At 34.7% G+C, this 19817-nt stretch overlaps 1 protein-coding gene across 4 annotated transcripts in view; it reads left to right on the top strand.

The window, feature by feature from the left end:
• The window catches only part of LOC135199532 (glycerophosphocholine phosphodiesterase GPCPD1-like), a 157750-nt gene that overhangs the window by 51421 nt on the left and 86512 nt on the right, over nucleotides 1-19817 (top strand). For 2 of the 4 annotated variants that reach the window (XM_064227668.1, XM_064227661.1), the window contains exon 1: nucleotides 2051-2148. The exons of 1 other annotated variant lie outside the window; for it this stretch is intronic. The gene's annotated coding sequence lies outside the window, so the exon portion shown is untranslated. Of the gene's footprint in view, nucleotides 1-2050; nucleotides 2149-19817 lie in introns of those variants that run through there. One more of the 4 variants, XM_064227666.1, reaches the window with a different exon arrangement.

The raw sequence follows: 19817 nt of genomic DNA, 5'->3' as shown, positions 1-19817 counted from the left end.
GATAATCCTGTGGAATAATCGTCGCATATTCCGTAATTTCCTGAGGAATAATCGTAGCGCATTCCGCTATTTTTATTTGATAATCCTGAGGAATAATCATGTTTAATCGTTCATCCCCAGTCTGCAAATCGACAAGGACAGCAATCCGCATCGCAAAACGTGCGTGTGTGTGTGTGTGTGTGTGTATGGATGTAAGTAAGTGCGTATGTGCAGTTTCGAGGTCAAGTTCGATTGGCATTTAAAAGCGATTTAAAATGATTCTTTAAAATGTCTGGCGACATCTGGCAACACCTCGCGATGCACCAGAGACGGAGTCGACACTCTCGAGTGACTCGACACCCGACACAGCCACACAGACAGAGACAGACTCACAGAGAGACCAGGGCTGCCGAAGTGTGGAAATGACGTCACTAATACGGCTTATCTTGTCCACATTGTGATTAGGTGTGGAGTGTGGAATCCACACGTAAAAATTTCCACACTTTTTACTTAAAGAGCGTTATGCTAGTTAAAATCTAAAAATAAATAATGAAAATTGTTTACTATTCTATTTTATAAGTCTCACACACAAATATCCATAAAAATAAATAATTAATTTTATCCTTTTTAAGTTGTGGATGCGTTTGGATGTTTATCAGATGCATAACGCTGACCGTTGATTCATGTGCAAACCAAGACCTAGAATATAAGCTAGATCTTGACCGTACAACTGGCTGGCGCCAGCGTCAACCAACCTCAGTTACCTACCAAAATTATTTTCAATATGGTTCTCAACAAAATCTACATTTATTCTTTTTCATAATACTAGAGAGTATTCTTAATTTGCTAGTTTTGATGGTATATTTTCTTGAAAATTTTGTGAAATGTATGCATACATTTATACTGCCATTTGGTAGCAAATTATTTTTCAGCGACGCACTTTACAGCTTTACAATACACATTGCAATTTTTGCATGTGAAAATGATTAATATGTGTGTATAATCAGTTTGGTTATTCTACAACTACGGTGACAAACTTTTGAAAAAAAAAACGGGCTTTATTGATTTCATAACTGTAATTCGTATAACGTAAGACCTTAGCAAAAATCATAGGCCTAGTTTATCAGTATAGATGATAGCGTTCATGATTTCGTTGTCAGTTGATATTGCCATAAATGAATGACTATGAGTATAACAACAATAAAAGTGAGAAATTGTATAATGCAGTGGTAATTAAATCCTCATGTAAAATAAAATGGTTCAGTACATTAGCCAAGGTCCAGGATACGTTGCCAGTTTACTTTACTCTAAAAAAATAAGACATCATTTGCAGCTTCAATTCTTCATGAAAGTTATTGTAATTATGTAATTACAATGATACAATACAGCGATAATTATTTTTTAAAGTTCACTTGCGAGCATATAACCAACAATGTTAGTTGGCCCAACATATAGGTCTAGTCATTATATATATATATATATATATATATATATATATATATATATGTATATATATATACATATATATATATATATATATATATATATATATATATATATATATATATATACTATATATATATATATATATATATGGCAATATTGCCGGATTGAACATCATAAACTTATCGTTATATTTCATTACGATGATGTGATTAAAATGCCTTATATATATAAACTTGTTGTAAAACACCTATGTTACTTTTTTCATCGTCAAATTAAATAAGTTTCATTGCAGTTTTTCATCATCATATTAAAAGAGTGGCGACTGTTGTTGAGAAGTTTTGCTTCTTTTACCCTCTCATAAAAAAAAACAATAAAAATCTAACTAAATGTTTAAACAATGAGCTAAAAACGGAAAGGGTCATTGTTCTATCCTTATTTATCAGTAAGAAAAAAAAAGCTACTGGTTGGGAATTCATACGCTAAGTTTTGAGCACTTACAAGATCATGTTAAACAACTTTTACATTCCTCAGTTCGATAAAGTCGAATATAATGCATAACTGGCAACTGTCTGAGACCGAGTGTGGATTTCCTTAGTGTGGAAATCTGGCAGGCGGCAGCCCTGAGAGAGACTCCGGCTCAGTTTCGTTCACACAGTTGACGAGAGAGGTGGTGTTTTCGTTGTGCTCCTGTTACAGTACGGCCTTTTGAAAGGTGTTTTTTTGGTATGTTTTTATATTTTTATATTTTTTGTGATATTTGTCAGTTGTTGTTTACACGACGAAGTTTGGTTATTTATATTAAAGCAGTTCGTCAAGGTTTTGCCGGACTATAATCTAGGGTAAAGCACTGCTGCATATGTATATGTATATATATATATATATATATATATCTATATATATATATATATATATATATATACATATACATATATATATATATATTATATATATATATATATATATATATATATATATTAGGGCTTGTGCCTTGTATGATAAGGCGCCCTATGAGGTAATGTTAGACTAGCGATAATCTATACGCTAAGTCGGTTGGTATTGCACTTCCATCTTCAATGGAGTGTCTGGGGTTTTGTAGATCACTTACGAAGTCGGTATTATCTTTACGACGATGTGTTAAACTCATGGTTCGGTGAGGTTCTTGTAGAAAACACTAAGTATAAAAAATTATATATTCTTCTGAAGTTTTACATGGTGAAGATCAGATATGATTGTACAAGTCTTCTAATAACGATAGCTTGATCGCTTCTGCCAATGATGATGGCAAATCCTATTCCTCTACATGATAAAGCTTAGGTAAAGAGGTACAGGTCTTCTAATCACGATAGCTAACTCTGTTCTGCCTGTCTACCATCTCTGTTACAAGTTATGAAGGAACAGACAGTAGTTCGAACATATGAACATACATACCAATGACACAATGATTGTGTGTTCATACGAACACACAATCAAATGAGACACGCTACAGATCACGTAGGCGGTAGTTGTCTCAAGCAGGGGGCTTGGACTGTTTCAAAACAAATGAATGACCACAGATGACGGCATGTCAACTTAGCCTACATACTTATTGTATACGTCATCTTTAGCGTCTCTAGTCTGATCACATTCCTGCAAGCAATCTGGTCTTTTATATATATGGACTAACATTCCATGTTTTTATTATGTAAACACTTACATATATATATATATATATATATATATATATATATACTTGCTTAATAGTGTAATATGTATGTGTGTATATATATATATATATATATATATATTATATATATATATGTATATATATATATATATATATATATATATATATATATATATATATATATATATATATATATATATATGTATATATATTATATACATATATATATATATATATATATATATATATATATATATATATATATATATATATATATATATATATATATATATTATACACTTGTTTTAATACATGCATGTATAATCTGCTAAAAATGTATTTACGTGTAAATGTATTTGTAAAATGTTGATTCTCTATGCATATGTATTATGCACCAAAACGCCTAAATATAAGTTGCTGATTAAATTTGTACCGCGTGTATAGAGAGAGAGAGAGAGAGAGAGAGAGAGAGAGAGAGAGAGAGAGAGAGACTAGCAACTTTTAGGCTTAAATTGTTGCATCTTTCGGTCGGCGCCTTCAAGGGCGACGTTGAGGAGCAGGAAAAGTTATTGCAATTTTAACTTAGGATAAGATTTTTACTAATGTTTATACTAGGCACCTGTTCTCTCTCTCTCTCTCTCTCTCTCTCTCTCTCTCTCTCTCTCTCTCTCTCTCTCTCTCTCTCTATATATATATATATATATATATATATATATATATATATATATATATATATATGTGTGTGTGTGTGAGTCTAGGTTTATTTTAGTCTTATAGTTTTCTATTTAAAGTATTTTTTTAATTGTTTTTTGAGGCTTCGCTAAAGTAATTATGATAGGCATACAATATATATATTATATATATATATATATATATATATATATATATATATATATATATATATACACACACATACACGTATATGTGCATCAACGACTTTGACAAGGATAGCTTAGAAACCGTCGCCTTGACTAGTGAGGGTGTGAAGGTCAGTATTGGTCAAAGGAATACTATCTACCTATGTATCGTGTTTAAATACAAGCTTCCTGCTCCGTGGGATAGGCTAGAACCAGTCTCCCAGTCTGAGAACGCCCCAAGTGCCGTATTTCATTGCCAATTGCATCGTTGTAACACGAGTCTGTTACGTGGCGTTACAGTGAGACCACTAAATGTAGTCATGTTACAATGAAGCCACATGATATTTGTTACAATGAGGCCGCTGAATATAGTCATGTTAAAGCGATGTCACCTATTAGACTCATTGTGACGTGAGTCTGTTAAGTGGTTTCATTGTAACATGAGTCTATCAAGTGGCTTCATTGTAACAAGAGTATTAAGTAGCTTCATTATATCATGAGTTTATTAAGTGGCTTCATTGTAACGTGAGTATTAAGTGGCTTCATTGTAACGAGTCTATTAATTGGCTTCATTATAACACGAGTTTATTAAGTAGCTTCATTGTGACATGAGTCTATTAAGTGGCTTCATTGTGACATGAGTCTATTAAGTAGCTTCATTGTAAAATGAGTCTATTAAGTGGCTTCATTGTAACATGAGTCTATTAATTGGCTTCATTATAACATGAGTTTATTAAGTGGCTTCATTGTAACATGAGTCTATTAACTGGCTTTATCGAACAGTTACACAGCAGTTGACTGGCTGTTTCAAAGAACAATAACTGGTGTTGACGTATTGGTTGTTTTTCCCTCTATGCAAATTATCTGTTGTTTGCCGACTCCATTCAATTGTTTACTTAGGATAGATCAACAGTCAGGACCTTCACTTGTTTAATGTGTTGGCGGTCTTCCTTGGCAAGTTAATACGGAAGGTCGACCTCTCTCTCTCTCTCTCTCACTTGCCTCGGCCAGACTTGTTGACATCACGTGCCTTTGTTGGTTTAAGCTTCTTGTTGCTGTTGTTTCAGTCTATGAGAGAGAGAGAGAGAATACTAGTCGATACACACATATATAGCCCTTTTTTTTGTTGGAACTTTTGAAGAATAGCAGTCCCATACGAACTTGGGACCTTTAGTCTTTAAAAGGATAAAACTGGGGTCCGTATTGTTAAAAAGGTATTTAGTGGAGAACAACCGCCGAGGAAAACAAGTAACAACATCATTGGTTGTCAGTGGTGAACAAACCTAAAGATAAGCAAAAATCTGCTTGTTTGATTGTCAGTACCAATGTTATATTCATAGGGGAGCGACTACATATCCGCGGACGATCGATTTATATATGTGTGCTGTCAGTAAGGCCGTGGTGGAACGGGGCATTGCGCCTTATCCGCATATTTAATAATTCTTGGCAAGCACGGCATGTTCTGGCAAGAGGTATGTTGCGCTGTGCGCGCTAGCCACAGGGGTTACAGTAAGGCTGTGGCGGAACTACCGGAGCTCCGACCGCTGTGTCCGTGGATCTGTATTCTTCAAAAGGCCCATGGGACCCCTATTCTTCAAAAGGCCCGTGGGACCCCTATTCTTCCAAAGGGTTGTATGGGACCGCTATTCTTCAAAAGCTGCTTTTTGTTTTCCGTAATCTAACACTTTCATGTATTTATGAAAGACGTGTAGAATAAACACAGAAGAGTTTCTAGGCTTATACTCTTTGTCCTAAGCTCGTACGCATTGACTTAAGCCTGCATGCATTGGCTTAGCTTATACGCATTGATCTAAGTCTGTATACATTGGCTTACGCTTATATGTATTGACCAAAAATTATATGCACTGCATTGGCCAAAGCCAATATGCGTTGGCTTAAGTCTAGATGTACTGGCTTAGCCTATATGCATTGGCCTAAGTCTATATGCATTAGTCTAAGCATATATGCATTGGCCTAAGCCTATATGCATTGGCCTAAGCCTATATGCATTGGCCTAAGCCTTTAGGCATTGGTATAAGCCAATATGCATTGGCCTACACCTATACGCCTTGGCTATAATATATACAGTTCCTTATTAAAATTTCTGATGATTTATGGGCATTTTTAAAAGAAAATCAATGTACATATGCGAACGTATATATGCGTCAACCAATTTCAGTAATAAAGTTACTGTTGTCTACGCATTCTAATAATACGTGTGACTCATGGATACGGCGTATGTACAGAAGTGTAGATTTGGTATTATCGGATTTTCTCTTTAGTTTTTGTAAGTTCAGCTATTATAATTTTATATATATATATATATATATATATATATATATATATATATATATCTAATAAAAGGAGCCCATAAAAACACCAAAAAATGTAGAGAGAAAAGTACTATATTTCAGAGACTGCTGTCTCTCTCTTCAGGTATATACCTGAAGAGAGAGACAGCAGTCTCTGAAATATAGTACTTTTCTCTCTACATTTTGGTGTTTTTATGGGCTCCTTTTATTAGATGGAATTCTGTTGTTACAGAACACTTTTACCAGTCATATATATATATATATATATATATATATATATATATATATATATATATATATATATATATATATATAATTTCCGAACCACACGCTATATATATATATATATATATATATATATATATATATATATATATATATATATATATATATATATATATATATATATATATTATATATATATATATATATATTATATATAAACACTATGGTTTAAAAAATGGTCTGTTTGAGACTGCTGTTTCTAAAAGAAAAACAAGGTTATTTGAAACTACAGTACCTATATCCTTTAGGAAAACAAAAGCCACACCGTCATAGTACAAAGTTTTTTTTTTCTTCTTCTTCTTTTTAATTCGCAAGCATCGACTGCGCCCATCTTTGTTTTGTGTCCGGCACATTTTGTTTCTTTGTTTTCTGTCTCTCGCAGACGGGTTACTTACCTTGGGGAACCTCATGGAACCACCAACCCTTTCCCCCTAACTTCCCAGCCTCCTTACCTCTAAAGCTATCTATCTCTGTCTTTCTCTCGCGGCTGACCAGTAGGAAGTTGTACTTAACTTAGGGGCATTTTTTTTCTCTCCTTTGTGTTTTTTTCTTTTTTTCGGGTATCACGTGTACTCACCATCCGTCCTCAGCTGGGCGACTGACTGGCCAGGCAAGGCAGGGTTCGTTTCGTCATAGAAATGCGCCATCGGTCGGTATCCCGAGATTAAAATTGGCCAGTCGACATCGTTTTCTTTGTGTTTTGTTTTATTTACTGTTTTAGTTTTATTAGCTCATTGATGACCTTCTCAGTGCAACAGGGATTACTTTAGATGCGTATACTGCACCAAATTTTCAGCCAGTTTACTGGACTTTTTTCAATGTCTTGAGCGGTTATGGTTAAACAGCCTAAATTTCAGCAGATTAAATCAAATCAGTCTTGAATATTAGCTTATTTAAGGTACTATGAACTCTATTATAAGTTTTGAAATATCCGCATTTCGGCATACTTTATTCGGCCCAGCTACATCTACGAAAAGAAAAAAATGAACATCGATTTCCTTTGTTAAGACAAAGATCAAGTGCTTTTAGTATATATGACGAAACGAACCGTAAATCAATAAAGGAGCCATTTAAACAAACAAAGGAGCCACAGTCCCCACTCGTTGATCTGCAGTTTGTATATCTATCTGGACCGTGGTATCAGCCTAGGCCTTTTATCTGCACCGGTGACCTTGTGGCTCAGAAAGATATCGACTCGGGAAACAACCCTCTTGCGGTTTTTTTGTCTTTTCTCTCTCCTCCTCTCTGTCAAACCTTCTTCTTCTTCTTCGTGTTGAATCTTTCACCTTGAATTTAGACCGACATTGAATGCTCGTTTCAGTATTTTTTTTTTCTTAATTGTCAGGCTAACTGCCCACCCTAGACTCATCTCGAATTTCCGAGAAATGGGGTGTCTGCCTGCTGGAGGACGTTCACCCTCCCCAAGGTGACTTTTCATTTCGAGTCTTAAGTCCAGTCGGCATAAAGCCGAATATATCCCGCTGAGCGTCATGCGGTTTTATTACGAATTTCTTCAGTTCTTTCTGGTGCCTTTGAAAGCGAGGCATCTCTCTTTCCACGTGGCTGGAGGAAGAGCTTTTTGTTTCTGTTCGCTGTAGGGTGACGTGATAAGGCGTTTTCGTAGGTACATCTGCACATTGTTACCTTATTAATATGCGTCTGTTTGTACGCCGTCTAACCTTATCAGTATTCGTCTGTCTACTGTCACAGTACTGTCTACTACCAGGTACCGCCAAGACCTCCGACCTCCGTCTACCCTGGCGTGACGGTTGAACCTGAAGCGTTGCCAAACGTATCGGGTTAATTGTAAATTAACTAGAAAATATGTGTTAATTACTGAATTTAATTAAATGAATACGTGGTTATCGAAATTCTAATTATTATATGCATAATTTCTGTTGGTTACTGTCTTCATTCATAATTCAGTTAGGTCTATGGTATAGAAAAACGCTGAAAAGGCGTTTCCTGCCACATCTTTCCCCGTATGTCAAGGCAAAATGGGTATCTTATCTCTTATTGGTAGAATAGAGGAATTCCGGTATTTGTATCGAAAGGCGAATGTTTCGTATCCAATGGAACCTGTGTGTTTTGTTTGCGATTTTGAATAAGTAAAAGAAGCCAGGAATCTGAAGAGACTTACTTTATTTTTTTGGTGGGCGCTTTCATTTGGTATTTATTTATTATTATTATTCAGTGGCGTCAAGGAAATGCCATTGGGCTTATAGGGATATCTCTCTCTCTCTCTCTCTCTCTCCTCCTCTCGCTCATCTCTCTCTCTCTCTCTCTCTCGTCTCTCTCTATAATATAAATATATCGTATATATATATATATATATAATATATATTCTCTCTCTCTCTCTCTCTCTCTCTCTCTCTCTCTCTCTCTCTCTCTCTATATATATATATATATATATATATATATATATATATATATATATATATACATACATACATATACTTCCAGTATGGCGTCTCAATGCATATGGTGATAGGTTTTATTTATTTATTTATTTTTTTACTTTTTTCATTTTCTCTCCCTTTAAAGTCAAACAGCTGCCAGGTGTCATTCGTAACGGTATACACCTGTGATGGATGCATGTGTCTTTGCCTTATATGGATTATATACATAATTTTGTAAAATATACGTGTGTATATATATATATATATATATATATATATATATATATATATATATATAATTATCCTTTTCCGCCCCTATATTTTAAAAGGAATCAAATGAAACTAATTTCCTCCTAGGTCGCCAGGTTAACCAGGAATTGAGAGAAAAAACTCTATCTTAATTGTTATCTTAATTAGTATCTTAGGGTAGATATTCCTCTCTCTTGTCTTTCGTTAGCTTTACAGGTTAGTAGTTCCCCTCGCCATTAGATCTGGATGCATTTCCTGATATTACTTTTATTAATTTGGAGGCAATTTTGTTTATTTATTTATTTATTTTTGTCATCGGAGAAAGTGATGGGTTGTTTGCATTATTATTATTATTATTTTTATTTATTTATTTATTTGCTCTATCACAGTCCTCTAATTCGACTGGGTGGTATTTATAGTGTGGGGTTCCAGGTTGCCTCCTTAGGAGTCCATCACTTTTCTTACTATTTGCACGTATCACCCTTTCTGTTCTGATAGCATAGTCCCTGAGGATCTTTCCCTGATCGTTTTCTATCACTCCTTCAGGTTGGTGTTCGTACTACATATTACCTGGCAAAGGTAGCGGTGTGTTTTTTTCTTGCACAGGCTCCAGTGGAGGGCTTTTGCTACTGAATCATGCCTCTTTTTGTACTGGTTCTGTGCAAGTGCCGGACATTCGCTTGCTATGTGGTTTATGGTTTCAATTTTCGTATTGCACTTCCTACATATGGGAGAGATGTTATTTCCATCTAACGTTCTTTGGACATATCTGGTTCTTAGGGCCTGATCTTGTGCCGCTGTTATCATTCCTTCAGTTTCCTTTTGGAGCTCTCCCCTCAGTAGCTATTGCCACGTGTCATCGCTGGCTAGTTCTTTAGTCTGTCTCATGTACTGTCCGTGCATTGGTTTGTTATGCTTGTCATTTCCTGTCTCTGTATATTTCTGGGTCTTCGTCTACTTTTATTAGTCCTTCTTCCCATGCACTCTTTAGCTACTCGTCTTCTGGTCTTCATAATATATTGCCCCAGTGCTCTGTTTTCGATGTTGACGTAGTCCTCTATGCTTAGTAGTCCCCTCCCTCCTTCCTATAGCCTGTCCGTATTTGCTCTTGGGTGTAGTGCTTTGTGTATTGTCATATGTTTCCTCGTTTTCTGGTCTATGCTGCGAAGTTCTGCCTTCGTCCATTCCACTATTCCTGCGCTGTATCTGATTACTTGGCACTGCCCATGTGTTTATGGCTTTTATCATATTTCCGGCGTTGAGTTTTGACTTGAGTATCGCCTTGAGTCTCTGCATATATTCTTTCCTGATCGTGTCCTTCATCTCTTGGTGTTTTATATCCCCTTCTTCCATTATTCCCAGGTATTTGTATCCCGTCTCATCTGTGTGTTTGATGTTATTATTATTATTATTATTATTATTATTATTATTATTATTATTATTATTTTATTTTGCTATCACAGTCTTCCAGTTGGACTGGGTGGTATCCATAATGTGGGGTTCCGGGTTGCATCCTGCCTCCTTAAGAGTCCATCACTTTTCTTAGGCTATGTGCGCGTTTCAGGATCACACTCTTCTGCACGAGTTCTGGAGCTACTTCAGCCTCTAGTTTTTCTAGATTCCTTTTCAGGGATCTTTGGATCGTGCCTAGTGCTCCTATGGTTATGAGTACAGTTTCCACTGGCATATCCCATATCCTTCTTATTTCTATTTTCAGGTCTTGATACATATCCATTTTTTCACTTTCTTTCTCTTCAACTCTGGTGTCCCATGGTATTGCGACATCAACGAGTGATTATTATTATTATTATTATTATTATTATTATTATTATTATTATTATTATTATTACTATTATTATTATTATTATTATTTTTTTTTTTTTTTTTTTTTTGCTCTATCACAGTCCTCCAATTCGACTGGGTGGTATTTATAGTGTGGGGTTCCGGGTTGCATCCTGCCTCCTTAGGAGTCCATCACTTTTCTTACTATGTGTGCCGTTTCTAGGATCACACTCTTCTGCATGAGTCCTGGAGCTACTTCAGCCTCTAGTTTTTCTAGATTCCTTTTCAGGGATCTTGGGATCGTGCCTAGTGCTCCTATGATTATGGGTACGATTTCCACTGGCATATCCCATATCCTTCTTATTTCTATTTTCAGATCTTGATACTTATCCATTTTTTCCCTCTCTCTCTTCTTCAACTCTGGTGTCCCATGGTATTGCGACATCAATGATTGATACTTTCTTCTTGACTTTGTCAATCAACGTCACGTCTGGTCTATTATTATTATTATTATTATTATTATTATTATTATTATTATTATTATTATTATATTTTATTATATTGAAATGAAGCAGACCCTCTTTGAGACAAGTTCTTTTAAAGGATGACTTCATCACCCGAATTGATTTTATATCTTATAATAATATGTTATCTGACTTCTATTCATAAGATGATTTCCTCTTTTTTGTAATAATGGTCAGTAAAATCCGCCCAGTTGCCATATTTTGGCTGAAGAGGACTACGAGATAGGTCCTAATTTTGGTCAGGTAGAGAAGGGTGGATGGTCGTTTTTCCGCTGCCAAAAACTACCCCGCCCCTCCAATACGATTACCGGAAACACCACGTAAGAAACTCAACGGTTTATGCTCTCCACATTTCACTTTCCTTCATGGCTTTATAATTATGTTCCTTACCGCCTTCACTATGTAATGATTTTATTAAAATAAGAAGCTCATATTATTCCTTTTTAGCCAATATATGAACACTGGTTCTCTCTCTCTCTTCTCTCTCTCTCTCTCTCTCTCTCAGTAGCCATTTTGCTTGGTAAACGTTCCCGCGCACAGTCTGATTAATCAACAGATATCACGCGTTTAACATACGTCTAGAATTTGAAAAATATCTAGAAGTGTTCGTGAACTGTCGGTGATAAGATTAGTGTGAAAATAGTAGGATAAAGCGTCTACTAAGTTAGTTTATCAAGTGAAATACTGTAAATCAGATCAAGATGGCAGTAAGTTCCAACTGTGGGGAAAAATGGCGAAATTTAGCGTGTTTAGCAGATTCGCAATATGATGAAGTAGCAGGAAGGGAGCTGGCATTTCTCATCTATGAGATCAACAACAGCCATAACCAAAAAGATCCAAAAGCATTCATAGATATATTGGAAGGATATGATCCTTCAAACTGGAACAAATCAACAGAAAACATCTTGAAAATAATTTAAGAAGTTCCAAATAAAATCCAAGTGGTCAAGAGACTCATAAAGAAAATTTACATCAATCAACATATTCCGACAAAGAAAATGAATAAGGTGAACATTGTGAATATTCTAATTGATGCAATAGGAAAAAGAATGCCAAAAGCATGCAAACTGTGTAAGGTGTGGTATAGCATAGTTAATCCACAAAAACTAATCAGAAATGTGCTGCATGCAACATTCCGACGCATCCGCAATGTGATGAAGTAATGCAAGATATGAGAAAAGATATCAGAATATTTTGCTCAACATGTCTATCATGGATAGACAATGTTATTAAATCAAGACTGAATGTACAAATAGTTGAGGATGAAGAAGAAGAAGAAGAGGAAATCGGAAGAGAAGTAAACAAAACTGAAATGACAGAAAAAAATAAGGAAAACAAAGAACAAGATAAAAGTATGGATGCAGAGATACTCATTGATACTACATATGAGGCAATCAGGCAGCATACATACGCAGAAATAAATTACGACATGACAACACAAAAGAAAATCCTGAAGAGGCTCTACCCAGATCTGCACACTGATGGGAAAGAGGAAAAAATAGACAAGAAAGACAAAGTCTGCAACCTTTTGAAAAGAGGGAATTGCAGTTCGGAGAAAGATGTTACTACAAACATCCCAAGGTATGTCACAACTATGAAATCTATAGTAAATGTACATACCTAGACGGCTATGAGGATGATTGCAGAGATCTACATCCAAAAATATGCAAAAACCTAAAAGAAGGAAAAGGATGTAAGTTCGACAAAAAATGTAAATATGTGTGCCCTGTAGCCATGAATCAAAATCAAATAAATAATCAATCAAATAATTAAATCCAAAATAAGAAAGAAACAAATAAAGAGAGGAACAAAAAATATGAGGTGAAGGAAAAAAGCAAGCCATCACCGCGATATGAAGTGTCAGCAAAAAAATTTCCAAGCATCAGCTCCAAGATACAACTCAAGAGATAAATACTGTATTTGCGATGCAAGAGGATATTGCAGATACGGAGAAAATTGCTGATTCAGACAAAATGAATAATTATGTTGAAGAAAGATCAAATATTATGGAAAAGATGGATTTTTTAATGTCAGAACTTCTGGAAATGAAGAAAAGAACAACATACCAGAACAGGAAAGAGACGTGGGAGAATCCTTATTATTACCCATATTAAATGAAGGAGAAAACATGCAAACCATCATAGTGATGAATGCGCAGGGTTTAGTTATGAGTAACTCTCAAAGAAAAATAGAGTACTTAGAAGAACTAACCCAAATTGAAAAGAAAATAAATATAATGAATATAAGTGAAACCTGGTATTCCCAAGAGACTGGGAATGACGATCAAATAAAAGGGTTCCAAAATTATAGATCAGATAGAAAAAAAAATAGAAATCAAGGGGGAACCGTGATATATGAGAAAGACAAAAAACAAGGAAAAATATATATATGAGAAATATAGTAACTTGGAATGTAAGCTAATAGCGGTAGAATTTGAATCTGAAAAATTAATGAACATAGTAATATATAGACCCCCCTAATACTAAAGAGTTTGACACAATAATAGAAAAATTGGATGATATATGTAGAAATCACAAGGACTGGCCTATTCTCCTATCCGGAGACTTTAACTTTCATTTCGTAGACTGGAAAGAACGAATAGGAGATTGTGGTTGTATTTATACATATAAAAAATAGAGTAATAGTAGTGCAGAGATAAGAGGCAATTCAAAAAGCTATTAGATATGCTACTAGAATACAACATTCAACAAATAAATCACCTGCCAACAAGAAAGGAAAATACTTTAGACCTAGTATTTGTGAACAAGGTGAATTATGTTAAAGAAATAATAGTTTATAATGCGAGTATTTCAGACCATAATGTCATAGAATTAACAGTCCATTCCAAAGCAAGTGAAAACAGAGATAAGCAAGAAATGAAAAAGTGGGAAGGATATGGAAAATACAACTTCTACAGTAAAAATATAAAATGGTAAGAAATAAATGAAGAATTAAACAAAGATTGGGATAACATTTTCGTACGTGATGATATAAAAGTAAATACGGATATATTATATGAAATATTAGAGAAAATAGTGGACAAATATATACCGAAGAAGAAAAGTAAACTTCAGTCATGCATACCAAGAGACAGAAGGATCTTGTTCCAGAAAATCAGAAAGTGGAAGAAAGTTCTTGCAAAAGAAAAAAATGCATGAAAAGTGATCAAATTAAAAAGTAAGATAGAAAATGCAGAACAAAAGATTATACAATCAAAAGAAAATGAAAAACGGGACTTGGAAGAAAAAACCCTAGTAAATATCATGCAAAACTCCAAACTATTATACTCGTATGCAAAAAAGATGAATAAAAGAAGAATAGAAATAGGCCCTCTAAGAATTGAAGGGAGATTAACGAATGAAAAAAAGGAAATATGCAACATATTGGCAGAACGATATAAGAGAGAATTTACCCCCAGAATTGATAATGAAGATAATGATATAGAAGTAAGGGATGAAAATAGTGAATATTTAGCAGACATAGATATTAATGAAGCTGATATTGTGCAGGCTATTAATGAAATTAAAAATGGAGCTGCAGCAGGGCCTGATGGTGTCCCTGCTATTTTGTTAAAGAAAGTAGTTCATTCTATCGCAAAGCCACTTGCAATATTATTAAGACAAAGTGTAGATACAGGCAAGATTTATGATGAGCACAAATTAGCCTATATTACCCCTACTTTCAAAAGTGGATCAAAACTAGAGGCAAGTAATTATAGGCCTGTGAGTCTAACATCACATATTATGAAAGTGTATGAAAGGGTAATGAAGAAAAACATTATGAAACATTTAATAAAAAATAATTTGTTTAATATAGAGCAACATGGTTTTGTGCCCGGAAAAAGTACACAAACCCAACTGTTAGTCCACCGTGAGAACGTATACAAAAATATGAAAAGCGGAAATGAAACAGATGTGGTTTATCTAGACTTTGCAAAAGCTTTTGACAAGGTAGACAATAATATATTAGGGAAGAAAATTAGAAAACATAATATAGTGGATAAAGTAGGAAGATGGTTAAAAGAATTTTTACACAACAGAAAACAGATAGTTATTGCAAACGATGAGAAATCGGATGAAGCTAAGGTAATATCCGGTTTGCCACAAGGTATGGTGTTAGCTGCAGTAATGTTTGTTATTATGATTGCAGACAGACAGCAATGTTAAGGACTCAGTAGTGAGTAGTTTCGCCGATGACACAAGAATAAGTAGAGAAATTACAAAGAGACCTTAACAAAGTATATGACTGGGCAGAGGTAAATAGGAATGTATTTAACTCCGATAAATTTGAATCAATAAATTATGGGGACGGAAAAGGAAAGCTATATGCATATAGGGGACCTAATAATGAGACAATCACAAATAAGGAAGCAGTTAAAGACCTTGGTGTGATAATGAATAGGAACATGTTATGCAATGATGAAATAGCAATTCTATTGGCAAAATGTAAAGCAGAAATGGGAATGTTGTTACGGCACTTCAAAACAAGAAAAGCTGAACACATGATTATGCTTTATAAAACATATGTTCGTAGTCCACTTGAATATTGCAATATGATATGGTACCCACACTATCAAAAGGATATTGCACAAATAGAGAGTGTACAAAGGTCCTTTACAGCTAGAACAGAAGAAGCTAAGGATCTTGACTACTGGGAAAGACTACAATCCTTAGAATTATATAGTCTAGAAAGGAGAAGAGAACTCTACATGATAATTCGGGCATGGAAACAGATAGAAGGAATAGCCAGAAACATCATGGAGCTAAAAATATCAGAAAGAGCAAGCAGAGGTAGATTAATAGTGCCCAAAACTATACCAGGAAAAATAAGGAAAGCACACAGGACATTAATCCACTACGCACATGCATCGATAATGCAGCGTCTATTCAATGCGTTGCCAGCTCATCTGAGGAATATATAGATGTGTTTAAGTATAAGCTTGACAAATATCTAAGCTGCATCCCAGACCATCCAAGATTGGAAGATGCAAAAAATACCGGAAGATGTACTAGCAACTCTCTGGTAGACATTAGAGGTGCCTCACACTGAGGGACCTGGGGCAACCCGAACAAGATGTAAGGTCTGTAAGGTAAGGTCTCTCTCTTTTTAACGAAGCACTGGAATTGAAGTGAAAATAAACGTTCAACGAATTGTAAAAAGTTAAGTATATCTTACTTAGGTTTACCAGACCACTGAGCTGATTAACAGCTCTCCTAGGGCTGGCCTGAAGGATTAGATATTTTTTACGTGGCTAGGAGCCAATTGGTTACTTGACAACGGGACCTACAGCTTATTGTGGGGTCCGAGCCATATTATCTCGAGAAATGAATTTTTAATCACCAGAAATAAATTCCTCTGATTCCACGCTGGCAGAGCGGAGAATGGAACTCGTGACTACCGAAACGGTAGGCGAACACGTAGCCTCCTCGTCCAACAAGGAACTGACGAATTGTCAAGACAAATTATGAAATCTAATCAGCTGATGTAACCGTTTTTAACTGAATTTATTATTATTATTATTATTATTATTATTATTATTATTATTATTATTATTATTATTATTATTATTATTATTATTATTATTATTATTGTCTTCACAAACAGATGAAATAAAAAAAACAGGTTGGTTTGAGTTAGTGTGTGTGGTATCTTAGATGGTGTCGTATGTGGTATGTTAGATGATGTATGAGGTCTTTAATGCTGTATGTGTAAGTGGAAACTATGATGGTATATATGTGGTATCAGAGCAGTGGTGTATATATGTGTGGTTTCTTACGTAATGTATATGTATATGGTATCAGATGGCGTATGTGGAATCTGAGTTAATGAAAATGGTATATGAACCATGGTGTATGTATATGCAATGATATATGTGGTATTTATTCCGTGGTATATGTGGTATCCTGAGATGGTGTATATGTGAAGTTTGGAATGGCGTATGTGTAATCTGAATTGTGTAAATATCAGAACAGTGGTGTATGTTGTATCTGAGATAGTGTATGGGTGTCTAAACAATGTTGTATGTGGAACCATAGACGCCGTATGTCGTATCCAACATTCCTAAACTACTCCCAGATAGCAACGCCACACACTCAAAATAACCTACGAGAATCAATTCCCAATTCCCAGTCCCACGCAAAATGAAAGCTATTCCCATTAACTTATTGAACACGAGAATCCCTGGAATTCTATTCCAAATCGATCGTGAAGAAAATGAAACCATTCCTTATATTACTAGTAGCTTACTGAACTCAGGATTCCATGGAAGAAATGGAAGCCATTCATTATATTCCAAATATCTTACTGAACCCAGAATTCAAAGTATTTTATGACAAGTCGATAGCGAATAGATTTCAACCAATTCGCACCTACCATTGATTGTCAGTAAGGTGAAAGACACTTCGCACACCCTTGCAGACAAATGTCACCAGGGCCCCCTGGTGACATTTGTCTGCTTTTAGGAGAGGCGTTTAGGAACTGGTGGCTGACTCGTCCTTTGTCTTGTTAGGATTGGGGGAGGGGGAAGGAGAAGAGAGGAAAGGGTAGGGTGACGGTAGGTGGAATGTGGGGTGGGAGTTAGGGGGTGCCCCTCCACCCCCACCCAAGGAGAATTGTAATTGAGGAATGCTTCGTCACCAGTGGGATTCGAACTGGCGCCTGGTTGGGGAACTATTGATGTACAGTGACTTTTGACTGATGAGCTGTCAATGGTGAGAATTTAATGGATATTAGACGTGTGTTGCTTAATATTTGTGAATATCAGAAATTTCAGAGTATATGTGTATAAAAGCATATAACATATGCAAGCAGTCCCCGGTTTTCGACAGGGGTTCCGTTCTTGAGACGCGTCATAAGCCGGAATATCGTCGAAAATCGTCAAAAATCCTAATAAAACCTTACTTTTAATGATTTGGTGTATGAAAAACAATGTATACTGCATTTTTATTGCATTTTTCATAAAATAAACTTCAAATATTGATTATTTTGCCTTTTTGTAATTATATTTCTTCCGTCAGATCGGCGTCATAAGTATTGTAACTCTGGAACAAGCATTGCAAACCTGAAAATTATTTCTGATGAATATAATTGAAAAGCGTCATAACCTCAGAACGTCTTAAGCCGAGGCCGTCGTAAGTCAGGGACTGCTGGTATATATATTTTTTTTTTTATAACAGGACCTCATTTAAATAGGATGGTATCTAATTGAGATATTCAGGAAAAGTTACAAGCTCTCCAGGGCTAACTGTCCTCATCATCTAGTAGCTGAAAAAAACACATATATAGCACATAGATATGTGTATGTGTATCTAAAGAATAGAAACACACACACACACACACACACACACACACACACACACACACACACACACACACACACACACACACACTGAAGTACCACAGGATCTAGTATTTGCAGAGGGCAGTTTGTCACGCAATCTTACCTGAGGTTGTTGGTTATATTTTACCTTTGTGTAGATTGTGAATCATTATTTTTTATGATTTGATGGGGAGTGGGAGTAGTAGATAAAAAAGTTTTTTATTTGTATTTTTTTATATTTTGTAGTTATTACGTGAGAATATAGGAAGTTTAACGTGAGGTCTTTTTTGTTTTTGTTTTTCAATTTTTCTTATTATTAGATGCTATAAATTTGGTTTCTGGTTTTTCATCAGGTAGGGATATACTAATGCATAATTATATATATATATATATATATATATATATATATATATATATATATATATGATATATATACTATATATATATATATATATATATATATATATATATATATATATGTATATATATATATATATATATATATATATATATATATATATATATATATATATATATATATGAATAACTTGATCACGAAGTATATAAAACGTGATGCTATGTATAAATAAAGGTTTTTTGCCACAAAAGAAAAAATGAAAAAGCGAGATAGCCAAGTACTTTTGGTCCTGTTAGGACCCTTTACAGTAAAGGGTCCGAACAGGACCGAAAGTACTTGCTATCTCGCTTTTTCATTTTTTCTTTCGTGACAAAAAAACCTTTATATATATAATATATATATATATATATATATATAAGCACTGTTTACGAGATAAAACAGTATATTATATATATATATATATATATATATATATTGTTACGTATGAACCTCGGCCTTGAAGGGGGCTCAAATACGTAAACAGAAATAATGGAGGGAAAAGCAGAATAAATTGCTTGAACTTACCTAAAAGGATTTATAGTGATAATTTACTCTAGAGGAAAAAGGTCGCCAGAAACTCAGCTAATTACTTTACATCTATTTATT

Source organism: Macrobrachium nipponense, chromosome 25, assembly GCF_015104395.2.
Source record: "Macrobrachium nipponense isolate FS-2020 chromosome 25, ASM1510439v2, whole genome shotgun sequence".
In the NCBI taxonomy this organism is placed as follows: Eukaryota; Metazoa; Arthropoda; class Malacostraca; order Decapoda; family Palaemonidae; genus Macrobrachium; species Macrobrachium nipponense.
The sequence above is the reverse complement of the archived record's forward strand: the minus strand, read 5'-3'. Positions and strand labels throughout refer to the sequence as shown.